The 18,385-nt window shown below is 29.3% G+C and overlaps 1 protein-coding gene across 2 annotated transcripts in view; it reads left to right on the top strand.

The window, feature by feature from the left end:
- The first annotated feature begins 4,811 nt into the window (after positions 1-4,811).
- Positions 4,812-18,385, top strand: part of dyl (dusky-like) — a 67,539-nt gene continuing 53,965 nt past the window's right edge. The window contains exon 1 of one of the 2 annotated variants that reach the window (XM_014424822.2): positions 4,812-4,889. The gene's annotated coding sequence lies outside the window, so the exon portion shown is untranslated. Of the gene's footprint in view, positions 4,890-7,294; positions 7,364-18,385 lie in introns of those variants that run through there. The other variant, XM_067047268.1, reaches the window with a different exon arrangement.

Here is an 18,385-nt window from a genome sequence, read left to right as displayed (position 1 = left end):
GATAAATATCATATTCTTATATGAATTTAAGATTTTACCCCATCGTGTTATTTACACTATTCCTTACACAATGCGTTTTTTTTCGTACTCTCCGCTTGAAATATATATGAATGATAAACAAATAGCAACAGACATATTTGTTTATTATTCATATATATTTCTAGCGAAGGGTAGGAAAAAAAAACCGCATAGTGTTAGGAATTAAAATGAAATGGTTGAAACTAAAAAAAAAAGTAAGTACAAACTACCAGATATACATATACCTACCTGTATATGTATTCAATTACTTATTTCGTCAGGAGGGTACGAAAAAAAGGAATTACAAACTACCAGATATACATATACGTACCTGTATGTATCTATTCAATTACTTATTTCGTCAGGGGGGTACGAAAAAAAAACGCATACTGTTTATTTATAACAAAGGAGGTAGGGAAAAAAACGCATAGTGTAAGGAATTGAAATGAAATGGTTTAAACTAAAAAAAAAAAAATAAAAAAAAAAAAGTAATTATAAGCTACCAGATATACATATACCTACCTGTATGTATGTATTCAATTACTTATTTCGTCAGGAAGGTACGAAAAAAAAAAAAAGGAATTACAAACTACCAGATATACATATACGTACCTATATGTATGTATTCAATTACTTATTTGGTCAGGAGGGTACGAAAAAAAAAAAAAAAAAAGGAATTACAAACTACCAGATATACATATACGTACCTATATGTATGTATTCAATTACTTAGTTCGTCAGGGGGGTACGGAAAAAAAAACGCATACTGTTTATTTATAACAAAGGAGGTAGGAAAAAAAAACCCATACTGCTTCAACACCTTATGATGCTACATGGCATTGAAAGAGAGAAGACTCAGTGAATTATATATAATAAATTTCAAGCAATTTATATGTACGAAGCACTAATTCTATTTTAATGAGGAGTACGAAAAAAAAAACCATCCTATTATTCTTTATTTATTTGATTATTTTCAGTTCAACCGTATCTTTTTTTTTTTTTTATCACTGATAACGTTTTATGTAAACCTAAAATACACATTTAATTCAAAAATTTTAATATTTGAAATTGGTACTTGATTCTGTGTAGTTGACCTTCAACAGAACAATCAGCACTTTTGTTATTCCCATTTCTGACAAACAGGGGTGGTTAAATATCTTGTTGGCAACCAAGATTTAGAAACCTATTCTAACCAGAGTGGAAGGGTCGATATTTCGTGGAACCCCCATGAAACAAAAGTCAACCCGCCAAGATCCAAATCGAACCGGCGCCGCCGTAGACCCGGCTAAAACGCTCTCAAAAGCATATGATCATGGATGAATCTCGTGTGCATTTTAAATTAAGAATCGAAAAAATTTCAGTAATAATATAATTAGATAATAAAAATAATCCTATATTAAATGTGCACATCTTTAAAAATCTAATACATATCCGTGTTTTAAAAAAGACAGAACTTCACTTGTGCATATTATTCAATATGTGAAGAAAAATAGGAAACAGATTATTATTACAGAGTATTAGACAAAAACAACTATTTTGGATTTTTGCCGCAGAGTTAATGTTAAATATTAGAAATATTAGCAAAATAGGATTAAATAAAAGACAAAAATTTCTTAAGTCATTATTATTTTGGTAAAAGAAAATCCAAACCAAAACCTTTCTATTTTTTCGAAACCCAAGTCTCTCGACAACAGTCAATCAATAGAGCGGTCAATGTTTCGCCAATTGAGGCTGAAAACCACAAAATTACATTAATGCAAACTAAACAACTAGAGATAGGTTTAGTTTAATTTTAGTTTCTTTAGTGAGCACTCTCATTATTAATATTAACGAAGTAAATAAATGGAGAGAGTTCAGCAAAATTAAAAATATTATAGATGCACCCAGCTGAGTCCGAAATTTTCCTTTACAGAAGATAATATATTTACTTATCCAGAAAATGTAAGGTAAATTTTTCCAAAATTTATTTAATTTGAAAAAAATTTTTCAGCTTAAATGATTGATAATAACAGTAATAAATACAGTTGCTGATGGCGTCAAGAATACATAATCACAAACCAAAATGTAGTCTGATACCAACGAAATATGTAAATAAAAAAAATTATTAATATATATTTTTTTATTTCTGCTTTAATAAATCAAAAAATCTTTAATAATAAATTTATTTAATTCTTAGCCTTTTATGCAGTGCATTAGGCAGTTTTTAGAGTTTTTTTAAATTTTTGAATGTGAAATGGTATAAAAGATTACTCAGAAAGGAACATAACGAATTAGAACCTTATTATTTAAAAATGTTAATTTTAGTAATTCATACTTTTGTCAAATATTTTGTATTCCATTTAATTTTGTTTGAACTATAATGAATGAATTCAATGTAAACGTAAATAACTCATGAGATGAATATTTCACCACTAATACTCTGTTCGGCATTACTTGATTTTCAATTATTTTGCCTCATGTTTAGGAGTATTTTAAAAATATATATCTAAATATACATATATATTGAGTCAGGGGTTCATCTAGAATGTAGATCAACATTCACTGACCAAGTTACATAGCATTAAATAAAGCTACAATTAAAATTATTCATAAATATTTATTCTACTACTGATACATCCTATGTATGGCCCAACACATGCATGAAAACTGCAATACAAATAATAGAGCGCAACGCAAAAAGACTTGTGGTTAGTTAGGAGATGAGTCTTATTCCTGTGTGGTGAACAGTATCACGTTTACGTGGTGACAGTGAACTTGACCTAAAGTTGGTGGCAATCAATAGGTTGCCTAATGATAAATAATTATTAGCTACATCCTAATTACATTAGATAAGGTGTAAAACGTTGAATAGAATCAATCAAAAATTAACCACCCAATCGCTGTTACAATTGACATAGTAGATAAGGTACGACTGTTCACTGTCAAGGCGTATAAATGAGGAGTTTAATGTGACAGTGGTTTCGCTCAGATCTAATTACTTGATCTAGCCGTACCAAGTACCTACACGTTCATAAATAAATTAATAATTTTTAATTTTCCTTCTTTCAAGGAGTGCATAGAAGGGGGATGCAAGGCACACCTATGTCTGTGTCAACATAAAACACTGAAAACATATACGGATCTATTTTTATTTTATATAAGTTAGATTAGACATAAAACGCTCTTTAGAAGAGAATACACTCTACTATCTGGTATAGCCCGGATCCAGAGACTCCTGTAATCAATAAATTGAAACTAATTAAAAATTAACTGATACGACAAAGCCAAGAAAGGTTTAGCAGCTTTTAACTCATGTAGTTAGAAGTGATGTATATTCCATTCATGGTTTTTCTAATAAAAATCAAGAAAATTATCTCCAGTAAAAGATTTATTATCTTTTTTACTAGTCAAATATTAAATAAATAATGATTCTAAAACTTATTCAGTTTAATTCTGTTGATATAATCCAAAATTGTTCAGGAAATAATTTGAAGGTCCCCCTTATCCAAAAATGCCAGGTTCCCCCATTATGCTATATACGGCTTTGGTCTTGTATTGTAATTTAGTTGTATAATAATTTTTCTATTATTGTAATAGTTGTATAGAATGGATGCAAGCTAGGACTTGAAATATCATTTATGTGATGTAATAAAATAAACTATAAAATATAATAAATTATGTATTGAAATTATATATTTTGAACAAAATAATATTATTTATCAATTTTACCAAGAAACATTTCTAAGTTTTCACCTGATTCGGTAGGCTCAGAGGATATATCATGCCGCATAACACATTGCCCCAGGCATGATTGACACCGATATATAATAATAATAATATCACAATTCTTTATTTATTATGGAACACGTCCCTTTATAATAATAAAACAGAAATAATAGGTGGGCTTAACAGCTTTTAAGAAACAAATAAATGGAAAAAAAAAATTAATACATAATCAAAAATGACAAATTATAATAAGGTTACTTTTAAGCTTTTAAACAAAAAAATAAACTTATCATAATAATAACTAAAATACAGTAGAAAAAAAGGGTATTTACAGGAGTATAACTAATGAAAAGTATGAATTTCTATAAAGTATGATTGTAAATATGAAACATCTATTTAAATTTTATTGAATCTGGGTGAATAGGAAATGATGGAATAAGCGGGATTTGAATGTGGAAAGGGTACTGATGCTACGAATGGAAGTAGGAATGGAACTCCTCAGGGAAGTGCAGAAAGTTGCAACTTAGTAAGTTGCAGTCTGTAAATCTGAAGACTTGGAGCGAGTATTTTGGATATTAACAGATGATTTGAATTTAAGGATATCTGATATACATGATGGACGGATTGGTAGAAGAAGGATGAAAAAAGGATATATCATTATGTTATTGTATTATTTACAATACAATATAAGTCTTTGATTGACTCTTTATTTTTTTTTTTTTTTTTTTTTTTTAGCTTTCCATGTAGGGTTGATACGCAATGTTTTTTTCCAGAACGAATGAACCACAAAATATTTTCTTCTGACTCACTATCAATAAACACAACTCGAAAGATTATGCACCTCTAAGGGATGTTTGAGTGAGTTTTATCCATTTCATTTCTATCTAAGTAGTTTTTTTACTATAAAATTTATTAATTGGGTTTTTGATATATTTTAGTAAAATGTTATTACGTGTATTACATATACTTAAGACATGTTGCGACAGACATAGACAAACAGCGATATGACATCAGAGACAGACGTTACGAGACAGAATCCGGGTGGAGAGCGGAGGGGAGCTAGCACTTTCCCTTGGTATATAGGCGGCATCCCCCCTCAGAGCCCCGCACAACCGTGTCAGTGTTCGTCCAGATCTTTGGATTACTTTCTTCTTCTTATCCAGCCTGTAAGTACACTTACATTATATTATAGTTTCATTTTCCGACACTGTACAAATTAGGAAAAAGTGAAAAAAAAAATTTTTTTTTCTTAAAAGGCAGTTTTAGGTCGTCACTTTCACTTGACTTCCCTTTTGGAATTTGGCCTAAGTGGGTCGGTAGTTTTTCGAAATTATTCAAAGGTTCAAATTTGGTTAGGTAAAGTAAAGCTTAAACCTTTTAGTACAAACGACCGTTATCACTAGCAACTGTAAAGTCAATGGGGAGACAATAAACAAAATTAAAACAGGCAAGTTTTTTCATTTTAGTACAGAATTATATAGTAAATCTGTTAAGATAAGAATAAAATTCGAGTACAAACAATAAAATTAAATAAATTGAAAGTTATTAAAAATATAGGGATATATTAAATATTCCTCAACAATATTAATATTATAAATTAAAATTATTTCGAACAATAAGTAAAAAAGTTCAATTACTTTTAGTCTAAAAAATATTATTTCTATGTAACTAGACTGTTCACAATTATTCGTTATCCATTATATATCATCCTTTATAATTTATTTAGTAGTTCGAAATCATATATACCTACATACAAGAAAATAAAATTAAATATCTCCTGACCTACAAAATATAATATTTAAGCTATATAAATAAATTAAAGAACAACTATAAATATTAATCTTTCGTTTCTTTCGATTTAAAACAAATCTTCACTATTCATTACCCTTAATACATGAAATACAGTATTATTAGTCAATAAATAAAATTAAAATTAAATAAAATACAATATTCTAAAAATAAAGAAATCATGAACTCCAAAATTTTATATTTATCTAAGGTATCAACAGATAAAAATAAAATTTTATCGGGCAATACTATATTGAAAATTTAAACCAAATAACATTTTATAAATAAAACAATGTTAAATAATTTATTTATATTTTGAGCATGATTTAATATATTTTTTTTATTCGAATAAATTAAAAGAAGAATAAATAAAATGTTAAATTCTATTTTTTGTGAAAACGTGTCGACCAATATGAAGTAGTTTATTTTTATTATTTTTAATACACCGATTTATACAAGTATTGTAGTTCGTCAAGTATAGTAGGTTTAAAATTTCCTTGCCAAATTTTTCTTTTAACATGTTCTGTGTAAATACTGTCATAAAATATTAAAAAAATAAATTAATTTGTGTTTAAAATCAGATTAGATACGCCTCAGGATAAAATTGTTCCCCAATCCAAAACACGTTAATTCAAAATTCCTGTCAGATGTAGGACATATCTAGAGGCCAAGAAGCTGGTTAATAAGCCAACGGAAAGGTTGACTAGGGTGACCCACAACTCTCCTTTTTAACCCACTCCCATCTGCGTCTGCAATTAATACCCTCTTCGTCTTCCAAGTATTTTTTTTATTCTAGATTCTAAATTTATTTTTTAATTTTTATTTTATTTGTTTAGTTTTTAGATGAGAAAGATTATATATAATATGTAAGAGACCGGAAACGGAAAACAAAAAAACAATTTAATAATCTTTTTACGATAGAAGTATTAAAAAAATACTGGAATAAATCTCATTCCAATTATCTGTTTTTTTTCTATCTTGATCGACATAACTAATGTTCGTAGTAAAAATTTAAATGTATAGATAAATATATAAAAATAAATAGTATCCAATCAATTGTATTTAACTGTCTCTAAAATTTCACCAATTACTCCGACTAAGTATTTTAATATTTCTAATTATACCTAAAATGCGGGTAACAACCCCTATATTTCGGTAGCCTATTAAAATATTTATGTCTCGCGAAATCTACAGGTGAAATCGCACTCGGCATACTTAACTTTCACTTTTAAATTATGAATTAATAAACTATATATACATACAATTTTATTATAATAAATTTTTTTCATATAAAAATGAACACGTATTATATGTACAATTGTAATTATCTGAACAGAAAAGTGGATTATTTTCTTATTGAAAAAACAATTTTTTTTCAAATAAAATTAAGTAATTAAGAAGTAAATTAATCTTCAGTATAAGAAATTAAAGCATATATTTTTTATTTTTTGTTGTAATATTTTCATTGATTACACTTTTTCTTCTTTTGAGTTCCTGAAAAAAAAATACGATAATTAGAGAAATTGCTGGACGCGCAAACAATTTCTTTCGCTCGAGCGACAAGTGTCCTACATCTTGGACCCAAAACCCTCCAACGAGGCTTATGCGACCTTCATTCGCAAGACTTCAAGGCCGCACCTTTCGCCCCCTGGAAAACAATAGTTTTCCAAAAAAAACTTTTTCTTTCCCTGGAGGGGATGTTTAACCACCTATCCCCCTCCCATAAGTTCCGGTTGCCGGACGGAAGTGTGTCAGTGTGCCGGTAGTGGGGAACACTCGATCCCTAGCATACCCTCGCCACGCCTCCTTGGCGTAGTATCGTTACCAGTGTTTCTTTCTGGATTATAGACCGGTAAGTCAATAAAGCGTATATTACTTTAGTTATATTGGCACGATTTGTATATATATTTAGTAATTTATCATATATTTGTAACAAACAGCAATAAAAAATATTGGGCCTTATCGATAAAAAAAATATCATGTACTTAGATGTCCCGCGATAAACTTTCCATTTATTTATCATTAACTAAACAAAATACAGAATTTGAATCAATAATTAATTAAACCTTCTAAAATTTATCTAAAATCTATACCTCATCAAAAATATTAGCAACTCAAAAAAAAAAGTTCTAGTATCCCTTTTCAAATATTCAGTTTTCATAGGTCTTCTAATTATTTAAATTTATAACTTGCAGTAATTAAATCTGACAGTAATGGCTTACAACTAGAATCAAAATTAAAAATAAATATAAATTAAAAATTATAGAGTGAAAAATTTCAAAATGTTTTTTAGAAATCCTTGTACTAAAACGGTTGTGTGATTAACTGAAACGTATGAGTATAGATAAGTTAAAATTACAAAATAATGTGGCATCGTGTCATATTTATACTATAAGAAATCTATTAATTCTAAAGAAAATTTTAAAAAGTTACATTAATTATTTTCATCCACATTTTCTATAAATTATATGTTTCCCTAATTAAACATTTATAAACATATAGAGAATGTTAACCACTCTGATTTATTTAAAAATAACATAGTAATATTTCAAAGTAACTTGACACATTGATAAATGCAATTTTATATCTCAAATTTGATTACAAAAAATTAAAATCTATAAAAGAAAAAATAATTCTCGAATTCACCCTAAAATACTAAATATTATTTTAACAATTAACAGTTGGTTGATTTTTTTGTGATAAAAAAGCGAAGTTGTAAAAAAAACTGTAATTAAATAATAACAAACTGTAAATATCAGACTAAAATCAGATACTACACATTAATTGATAAATACTAATACTGATAACTACTAAGATTTCTGTTTCAAGATCAGTATTACGGGAATTCTAATTGAAAAATATTAATTTCCTATTATTTAACACTAGAATAAGGTTAGTTTGCCTAATAGTTTGTCTAGGTTTTTTTCACGACCAAAGATATAATGCTTTTAAATTATCAAATCAAAATATTTAAAATTAATTTATCCAAAAACGGACTGAACTGCGTACTTATAGGAGTACTGACTGAACTTGTAAAAAATATTTAGTTTATGATTGTAGTAGATAGTAATGCTAGTAAACAGACAGTGTAATCAAAATAGTTTCGTTCAAATTTTGCTAATCAATCAGAGAGTTATTGCAATAATAAATGAAGGATACTTCTATAAATTTAAATGTAAAACAGCAAGGAATTCTCAATTTTCTCTCTTAAGAATGAACGAAGATTGGGACTTTTAAAAGCTCTAAATTACTTAATAATATGATATAAAATTTATCATATTTTATAAATTAAAAATCACAAAAAAAATATTCGGAGAAATTTAAGGTATTCTAATTTATATCAAATCGAAAGCTCATTAATTATCAAAACAAATATGCAAAATTAAAAAATTGTTTTCATTTGTTTTTAAAGAAACAAATAACAAAGTCTATAAATTAAGATAAGTTACTCCGATTGTTATTTTAAACAAATAATAATTTGAATAAGAAATGAAATAAAATATCTTATTTACTGGCGTTAGTAAGGAATCGGGTTAGGGAATTGGTTTGTTAGGGAACCCTATTACCCATATTTGAATCATTATACTGTCTCTTAATAAAGAGCAAGTTCATCAAGAGATTCATTTCTTCTTCCATTTTCTTCTACCTGCGCCCTAATACAATGCTTTAAAGTAATTAACTTTGTCACTTCCTTGAAAGTTGCTTTGTAATTTAAGATTTTAATTACAGCTGAAGAAACAAAATTAAATTTTCTATTTATTTCATTATTTTACAAAAAGCAAAATAAATAAAGTAAAACCGCGTCCTTGGTATTGATTTTTAAATTTAAAATGACAGTAAACTTTGAAAAGCAATGATAAAGAATAAAAAAATTAATTAACCTTATTTAATAATTATCATTAAACATAAATTTTTTTTTTAAAAGTTTAATAAAAATTATAAGAAAAAACTATTTATATTTATAAAAAAGAAATCAATATATCTAACCCAAAATACCTTTCTCTAAATACAAGAAAAAAAAACCTACAACAGCAAAGTCGTACCTAATATGATAACGCATATGTGATTTTTTTTTATTGCAAAAAAGTTATAGCTGGAAATTGCTAAAAAGCAAATTTTATATTTTGACGAGATAAGTATCAAGAAACCACTGACCCTTGACTGGTCAAACCTCGACTTTCGTATACGAGAATGATATATATGGAACGCATAAAGTTAGTGATATCTAGTATCAAAAATTAATAATGTAATCATTTTCTAAGGATAACGGAGTATTATCAATAGCAGATATCAGTAAAAACGGAAAAGCCTTATTTTATTTTCATATGCTTAGTGTCTTGATAAATACAATACGACTTTTAGAATTCTAATTGCGTTTCAAAACGGTTTTTGTCAGTACAGTGAAGTATTTGGTTTGCAGATACAACATATCACTTCATTAATCTTGCTGATTAGCATGTTTTTAATTATTTTTATATGAAACAATTGTTTTTATATGAAAACAAATCGTACAGATAAAGAGAACTCAAATCGGCCATCATATTTCATTTTTCATACCTACTTTTCTTTTGTTAACTATATTTATATAAAGAAGTTTTCACAAATTTCCATGAATCATTAGTGAACACTAACATATATTCATTATTATTTCTTAGTTTACAAATAAGTAATTTTTGAACGTATCGGAGTTCATATTCAGCCTCCAATTTTAATAACAATTTGTTTAAAAAAATTTCGCTTCCTTTCTGCCAAAGTTAGTTTCTGTACTCAAGTAGGAAATGAAAAAAACATCATGCCCTGAAAATCTAAATTTTTACTCACATTTTACATTTTAGAGACAACAAGGAACAGTTTGGTACTGTATCTGTCTGTATAACAGTTAATCCTTCATAAATTTTCCAGTGATTTTGAAGGATGGTTCAATATAGATTTTATCACATTAACTTCTAAACTTTCGCTTGTATTTTCCTCGCTACACCTACATTTAAAAAAAAAAAGGCTTGTTCGATTTAACCTGTATTGGAAAGGAAGTTGTAGATCAGTGTGAAATTAGATCGCTCTTAATTTTATCAAATTCACCAACTACTTTCATTTAAAAATATTTTTCTTGGATGTTTCAATCTAGTAGACTTTATTCTCTAGCGGCAAATAAATTTTATCCACAAATAGGTATGAAACAATTTATTCTTAAGCCTTGAAATGTTGAGGATAGAATCTAGACATAGCCCCATAGACATGATAAAACAGTAGAATTAGTGTTTTAATTATTAAAATTACAAAATATACTATCACCAAAATGATATCAAATAAATAAATAAAAGTAACAAAAGCATGAATAAATAATAAATGGCCTTGATGACCAGCGAAATGAATTATGAGGAGTATACGTTTATGAGGAATGAACATAAACAGAGAATTGAAATAATAAATTTTATATTATAATTCAATATGATCTGAAATAAAATAGACCATTATAGGTCTACTAATATTTCGTAATACTAGAAATAATTTACAGTCTTGGTATCCTAGATGTGTATGTATTTATCTGTAGCAAATACACTTGTTGGTAAAAAGAATATAAACATTTTTTCGTTTAATTTATTAGGCGAAAAATAATTAATAAAAGTAAAAAAAAAGTCCTAAAAGGAAAGTGGTATAGCTCTTTACTACGAGACGCAGGTGTCCACGCAGAGCTCCGTTAGGCAGGGTCAACCTCCTCGGCTGTAAACACAGCCATTGAGTCCACTCCCCGTTCCGTTCATCTTGCCCGTTTACGTCTACAAGGCGAGGCTGCGCTTTACTCCATGTGTCCTATAGCTACTAGTAAATACAGTAGAACCTCGCTTAACCGGCTATCTGGATTTAACGAGCGGTAAAAAATAAAATACCGAGATACACCTCGTTATTTATCATGTAGCTGCTTTACTTAAATCACTACTCCACATCTGATGAATAAAAAAAATTGTATTTGACGCCTTCTATTGATTATAGCGTAGACTAAGATAACTTTCTAAAAGCTCTATTAGCTTTGGGACAGTTTATAGAGAGACCGCAATTGAGGAAGAAATTCTTATCTGCTGTAATACCTTTGAAAACCGTCCATTTCAAAATAAAACAAAAATTTTCTTGGGGGAAGATGTGTCACTATTCAAGCAAAGTAGCGATTGTATCTCAGAACTCCATATGTAAATAAATAAAAAAGTTAATAATTTTTTTTTGAAATTTCTATTGCCTATACAATTTTATAAACAGTGAAAATTTTATATATATTCATAAATAACAATCTAATGTTTTTCTGATTACATACGCTATAAAAATTCATATTTACCACCTTAATACATGAATTAATATTTTCTTACAATTAAAAATTACCTTTATTTTTTTTTATTTATTTATTTTTTTGCTGTTATTCTCTGATTCCACAGTCATAGAGACTACAGATTCAAAACAAATCCTTGAAAGATAATATATCTAATTGCTGATTATATGCTGCTATATCTCAATTTTTCTTATGTCACAAGACCTTCATTCGCACATTTTATCAACTAAGTTCTATAAGCTGATTAAATTATCGAATTTATTAATTTTATAAATAACATTATTTATTAACAATTTTTCAATTTATTATATATTTGTCATTTGTTATGGAGTACTTGTGTTGAAACAGAGTGGAGTGGAATGCAGAATTTCCAGCAGGTGAAAGTTCTATCCTGGCACTGAGAACATCAATGATGTATATAAGTGTAATATACTCTAATAATTCCATTAACGAACAGCGATATCCACTGCCGTGTGTTACTTTATATCTCGTTGCAATTAAATAACTGATAAATGCTTCCACTCTCTTTGTAAGAAGAAGATCTTTTGAAACACTTCGATAAATCCAATCCTAGTATTTTTAATTAATTTAACAAATTGTCTCGATATTAATAACATTTTTTCAAACACTGGCCTACTCACTGCTGTTAAGTACATGTTTTAAAGCCTGCCTCTACTCTTTTCATGGGTTTCGGGAGTTGGGCGGAAAGTAAGGTTCCATTCTATTATTTATGAAGACCATGAGAGATTTTAACGTCGTCGTCATACATCAACCATTACTCGCTATAAGGGAATGTTTTTAAGCTATGATCAAACACTGATCTACTCGTTATTACTAATTGTACAAAACTTTTAAGTTTGGAAAATCAATAATTCAAAAAAAAGTCACTCTACACGCACAGTAAATCATTCTGTTAGGAACCTTATTTCATTATTTATTTTTTTACAAGGCCCTAAAAAGTACGGTACAATTTTTTAATTAGCCTATTTTTCAAATTGCATCTTATAGACCTACGAAAAATCTCCTTAGTTTTCTTTGATGTAGAAATATGTTTAACTAATAATTGTCCAAAATAATATGATATTTTAAATTTCCTTAAAATTTATATATTACATTATGCTGTAATGCTTAGAGTTTGTAACAATAAACCCACATTTTGACAATTTTATTTAGTGCTACTTTGCTTGATTATTGGCACATCTAATAATAGAAAAAAAAGTATTTTATTTAATATTGAACGTATTTCAAAGATAGTACCGTTGACTGAGATCGTACTACATACTTTCCTAAAGCTAACCGAGTTGTTACAAATTAACTGCAGTCTACGTTATAGTCTATAGATTACTTATACTATAGACTTATAGATTTATTTCTAAATAGTTACTGTGATTCCCAATGGTGGTAATTTATCTAAATTAGAAGATACCGTGGCAATCTTCTTTTTGGACGCCTCGGAGGATTTTTGGGAATTGAGGAATCTCTCTATCAAGGATGAGAGATATGGAACTAATGTGTGTAAATGGGTAAAGATTTTGGAATGAAAGGAGGTATTTATATTATATACCTACTATTTTGGCCCAAATCAGAAATGGTCTTTATGAATGAGTTTATTTGTGGTTTAATAAGGAGCATTAAGGATTTTAGGGAGGATTTCGGATTGAGATTGGATACGGGAGGAATTGATAGTTTGGTGAAGCCAACAACTTAATTCAGTATGCCCAAGTAGATCTACTTATCATTGTGTATATGTGTTTTTGGTAAATAATTAGTAGTTTAGTCGCAAGACGCAACAACGGGTATCCCCTAATCCCGGTCTAGTAGAAGACAAGGAGCACCTCCTTTAGATTGTCCAGACACTCGGGCAGAAGACAAGATCCCTTGGTAGGATACGGAGACACCCGGAGAGGTCAGAATGAAGAGCTAATTGATTGACAGAGGAGAGCCCCACCTCGACCGGTCTTCGGCCGCTCCTCTGGAGGGGGTGACCTGCTCCGGAAACATGCATTACCCGGATCTACCTGTGTTCCTTCACCGCTCTTCCTGTGTCACTGTGCCAAAACCACCTGCGCGGAGAAATTTACGCATCTGACCACGATTGTGTCTTCGGGTTAATCGAATCTCCGCACTTTCTCCTTGGAATGGGCTCATAAGCATAAGGGGGTGCAAGAATTTCTTTTGGTGTGAAAATAAAACCGAAACGTAATATTTCAAAATGCCACAAGACGAGTTATTTTAGCCACTGTAAGTGTCCATTGAATACATGTAAAGTAGCCATATTATATACATATTTTTTTTAATTTGATTTTATTCAGAATAAGATTATTAGATCATGGATATTCACCGAAAGTCACGGAGTCTTGAGGTCTTCAAAGTTTTGTGTTGAGTGGGGGAGTAGAGTGTTGATAATAATTTGCTTTAAACAATATCAGGTCATTTTAACTTTACATAAACAAAATAATTTTATCTATATCATAAACGTATAAGTTAAAATTTTCTATTATCATGAGAGCTTACCATTCAACTTCATTAATTTTCCACAGAGCTTTTATGATAATAGAATGAAACAGAAATAATTTCAAGACAATTCTTACTTATCGTTTATTTTACAAAAATGCTTAGCTCTGTTCTTACTCTAATGGACGAATCGAATTAAAAATAAATATTAAACCCAGAATAAAAAAAAAAAAAAATGAACAGTTATTTTTGTTATAAGAATTTTCAAAGTAAATACAAAACTGAAGAGTTTTCAGCCATACAAGCAGCATACATTTTGTCTTAATCTCAGTTTACTATAAAATTCATTATATTAATTATTTTTGTAATAAATTATGAGCATTAAGGAATTATTTAATTTTTTTTAATAACAATTTCGGAAGTATTAGGTGTAAGGAATATTCTCAGTAATACAGTTTAATTTTTTCAAATCCTGGTTTATTTCTTCACCTTGGGAATATGTTTCAAATTGATTTCAGTTATTTTTTTATTTATTTATTGATATTTACAACTGTATAAAAAATGGATACAGAAAAAATACAATATAGTAAGTAAATTTGATCATAATGACATAATGATATGTCTACTGTAATAAATTTCCTTAATGTCAAGTAAACTATATTATTAAAATACAACCCAATATGTAATGAAAAAAATAAAAATTTGATGGTTAATTTCCAACTAGGCAAAAATAGGTATAAAAATTATATCAATTAAAAAAAAACTAGAGGATAATTTAACAAGTCAATGCTAAACTAGATTAAATAAACTGGAGTGATCAGATGTTCTAGATTGTCTTTTCTTTTCAATTTATACTAGTATTAAATTTGATAATGTGTAAAATGTAAGGAATATTTTAACGCCTCAAGTTTTTAACTCTAGAGAAACATACTTTTTTAAAAATAGAAATTCACGGAAATAGGGTCGAAGAAGTTTCCTAATAAAAGAAGAAACTTTCCTAAGATACAAAGATAGCAGCCTCTGCATGAGAATGCAGCGAGACCATTTTTTACACATGTACTGCATGTAAGCGTCACGGGATAGCGAGTGTAGTCTCAGCTGCGAGCGAACAAACTTACACTTCACGCTTTCTTCCCACTACCAAGACTAGGCCAGTTGGCTACCATCTGCAACATAACAATTGATTACTATCTCGGGATTGAGGTTCGTTAGTAACATTTGGTGCGTCCATGGTCTATTTAAGCTATGATATCCTCAGTAAACACCCTACATTGCGTGAGAGGTTACCGGTACAGGTATTGGAAATTGCGAGAGATCTAGAACGGCGAGTGGGCCTAATAATCCTATTTACCAATCCCTAACTGTAACTTTGAAGTTACATTCATGCATTAACAAGACTAAGAGTGTCAATAAGCATTTATGAGGACCACCGATTAATATTAACTGACATAAACAGGAATCTAACCCAAACCGTTCCGAACCCAGCTACTCTCAGATACTCGTTCCAACTTACTAGCTTATCACAGTAATATTATACTGCTATTTTGCAACTAGATTTGTTTGCGAATTAAGAGGAATGAAAAAGGACGACAAATTAACACTAATAGGAAAGATAGCAACATTTACTACGAAAACGTCGATAGGTTCCCGTATTGGAGTAACAGATATCAAGACCAAGCTCAAGGTCAAGCAGGCACAGGATTTAAGGTCGTAGGTGTTAAAGGATCAATTGGAAGATAGAGAAATGGATAAATATTTTTAAACCATTGCCAGTATTACAAACGACAATTGAAAAATATCAGGCGTCCACTTTCTTTTCTGACCTTGTACAAGCTTTCGGGAATACTTCGAGTAGATAAGCACTCTTTTTTGTCAATTATTGGTTGTATGCCAACCCGCATTCCTCGCTGTATATGGAAACATACTCGTTTACAGCAATAACGAAAAATTCAACGTAACAAGAAGGGAAGGAAAGAATCCAGCAACAGTTACATATTGAATGTTAGGCATTTATAAGTGCTTTAATTTCCATGCATTTAACATTTTTTAGATTTGTAGATTTCAAAATTGCTGAAAACTAAACATATTAACAATAAACCTACTGCCATAATAGAACAAACATTAATTCTCTTATTTCTTCAGATTTTGAGGCTGAAGAACCAATCCATATTTACTGGTAACATTAGCTTGATCCTACTTAAGATAGCATATTTAACATATGTGTATATAACTTGGTATTACCGTCTATAGTATGCTGTATAGTGGTGCCGAAACCTCTGTTGACGAAAAGCAAGGGAAAAAGTAAATACTTGTTTTTTAAATTTAATTAATCTATTTAATTATGTCAACCATATCACCTATAAAATAAAAAATATTATCAACTAATAATTACAATAACCTAATAAATAATACATAAAATCTTGCAACTTAGTTATAAAATACAGTATAATGAAATTATTAAAGTCCCAGATAAATTTTAAATTAACTTTCTAAAGGGGGCTTTTAATTATTGAAAGGTGTTTTTGTATGATTTATTAGTCAATTAAGTATAGATCGTCCCATGATAGCTACTAGGCCAAAATGAATATTAACCAATATCAGGAGAAAGTTAGGGCATTCAATTACAGTTAAGTTTTATGATTTATACTTAATTTATTGAAGTTGCTTGCATGTCCTGACACGCATAAATCAATCCTAAAGGAATAATCATTGAAAATGTATTTATCTATTTTTGGTTGAGTGGGATAGCTCAATGAGTAAGGCACCATGATCCTAACTAAAGGGCTTTGTTTCGAGGCCGACTGTGATAATTATGTATTCTATTATACCACCCGTAGTTCGACATTGGGGTTGGGAGATACTCCTGGGTCTCCCTTAGTCACTGAAAAGTAGGTACTCTTTATTGGGGGATATCAAGCGTTTGTGTGCGATCTTAACCAAATCACCTCCTAGCACAACTATTGTTTTAGAAACACTACTTCTTTATCAAATAAAAAACCCGAGACCACCATAACTTGTAGTTGAACAGTTTTTTTAAAAAAATTATTTCATTTTGAACATCTAAGTATATCCCCACTTCGATTACCCTTGGTTTATGAAGAGCGATTTGCGAGTGAAAATATTTATGAGATTTATCTTCGGGTTTTCCAAGAACTCTTTAATCCCTTCTTTTGGTACCTCGAGTAATATGAATTTATAATATTTTTTTATAATAACTGTTAATCTTTTTTATGTGCTTAAAACTTGATATCCTCACTCTGTTTAGAGAGTGAATAGAGGAATTCACTTCCTAAATAAAATATATTTGTTGATTTATATAAACATTCCTTAAGAACTTTTTCCTTCTGGAAATCATTAGCCATTCGACCTGCCTCTTCGAATCCTTTACTTATCTCTGCACAACAATCGAACCTCACATTGATGTAGAGATAGATGTTCGATTATTTTGGACTGGACTGCGTCAATTAGAATTACAATCTTGATACTTGTATGCTGTCTATTTTGAATCTTTGTTCTAATTTTTCTTCACCTTCGATACTTTAATATGGCTTCTCTTTCAAACAACTTGATTATGTTCAGAGCATGTCACTTAGAGTTGGAATTTTGGGGATCGTTAATAAAAAATAACGTTTTCCATGGTATATGGGTTCGAATGGTATCTGGTTTTGGCCAAATCGGCAGCATATGGGACATTGAGGTCATGATGGATGACTTGATTTGTGACAAAGTAAGGAGCGTTAAGGATTTTACGAAGGATTTTGGAGTGTAAGGATTGGATTAGGGAGGAATTTGATGGTTTAGTGGAGCCCCAAAGCTCAACTTCGTATGTCCAGATCATTGTCATGTAGATCAGTCTTTTGTAATGGATTGGCAAAAATAAACTTAAATAGATCTGTAATAATAATATTTACTAATCCACTTTACACAAACTGAGTTCACATAAGATCATATTTTTTAAAAATTATATAAATAAAACGACAATTACTTTATTTATATATACAACAAATATATACAACAATTTATATATACAACAAAGGAAATATTTTATCGCCAACAATTTAGGCCAAAGGCATAGAAGGAACCCCTAACTAAAATTCCACA

The sequence above is a fragment of the Halyomorpha halys genome, unplaced genomic scaffold (assembly GCF_000696795.3).
Source record: "Halyomorpha halys isolate HHAL.00 unplaced genomic scaffold, Hhal_1.1 Scaffold479.1, whole genome shotgun sequence".
Taxonomy (NCBI): Eukaryota; Metazoa; Arthropoda; class Insecta; order Hemiptera; family Pentatomidae; genus Halyomorpha; species Halyomorpha halys.
This window is presented reverse-complemented; position numbering and strand designations above follow the sequence as displayed.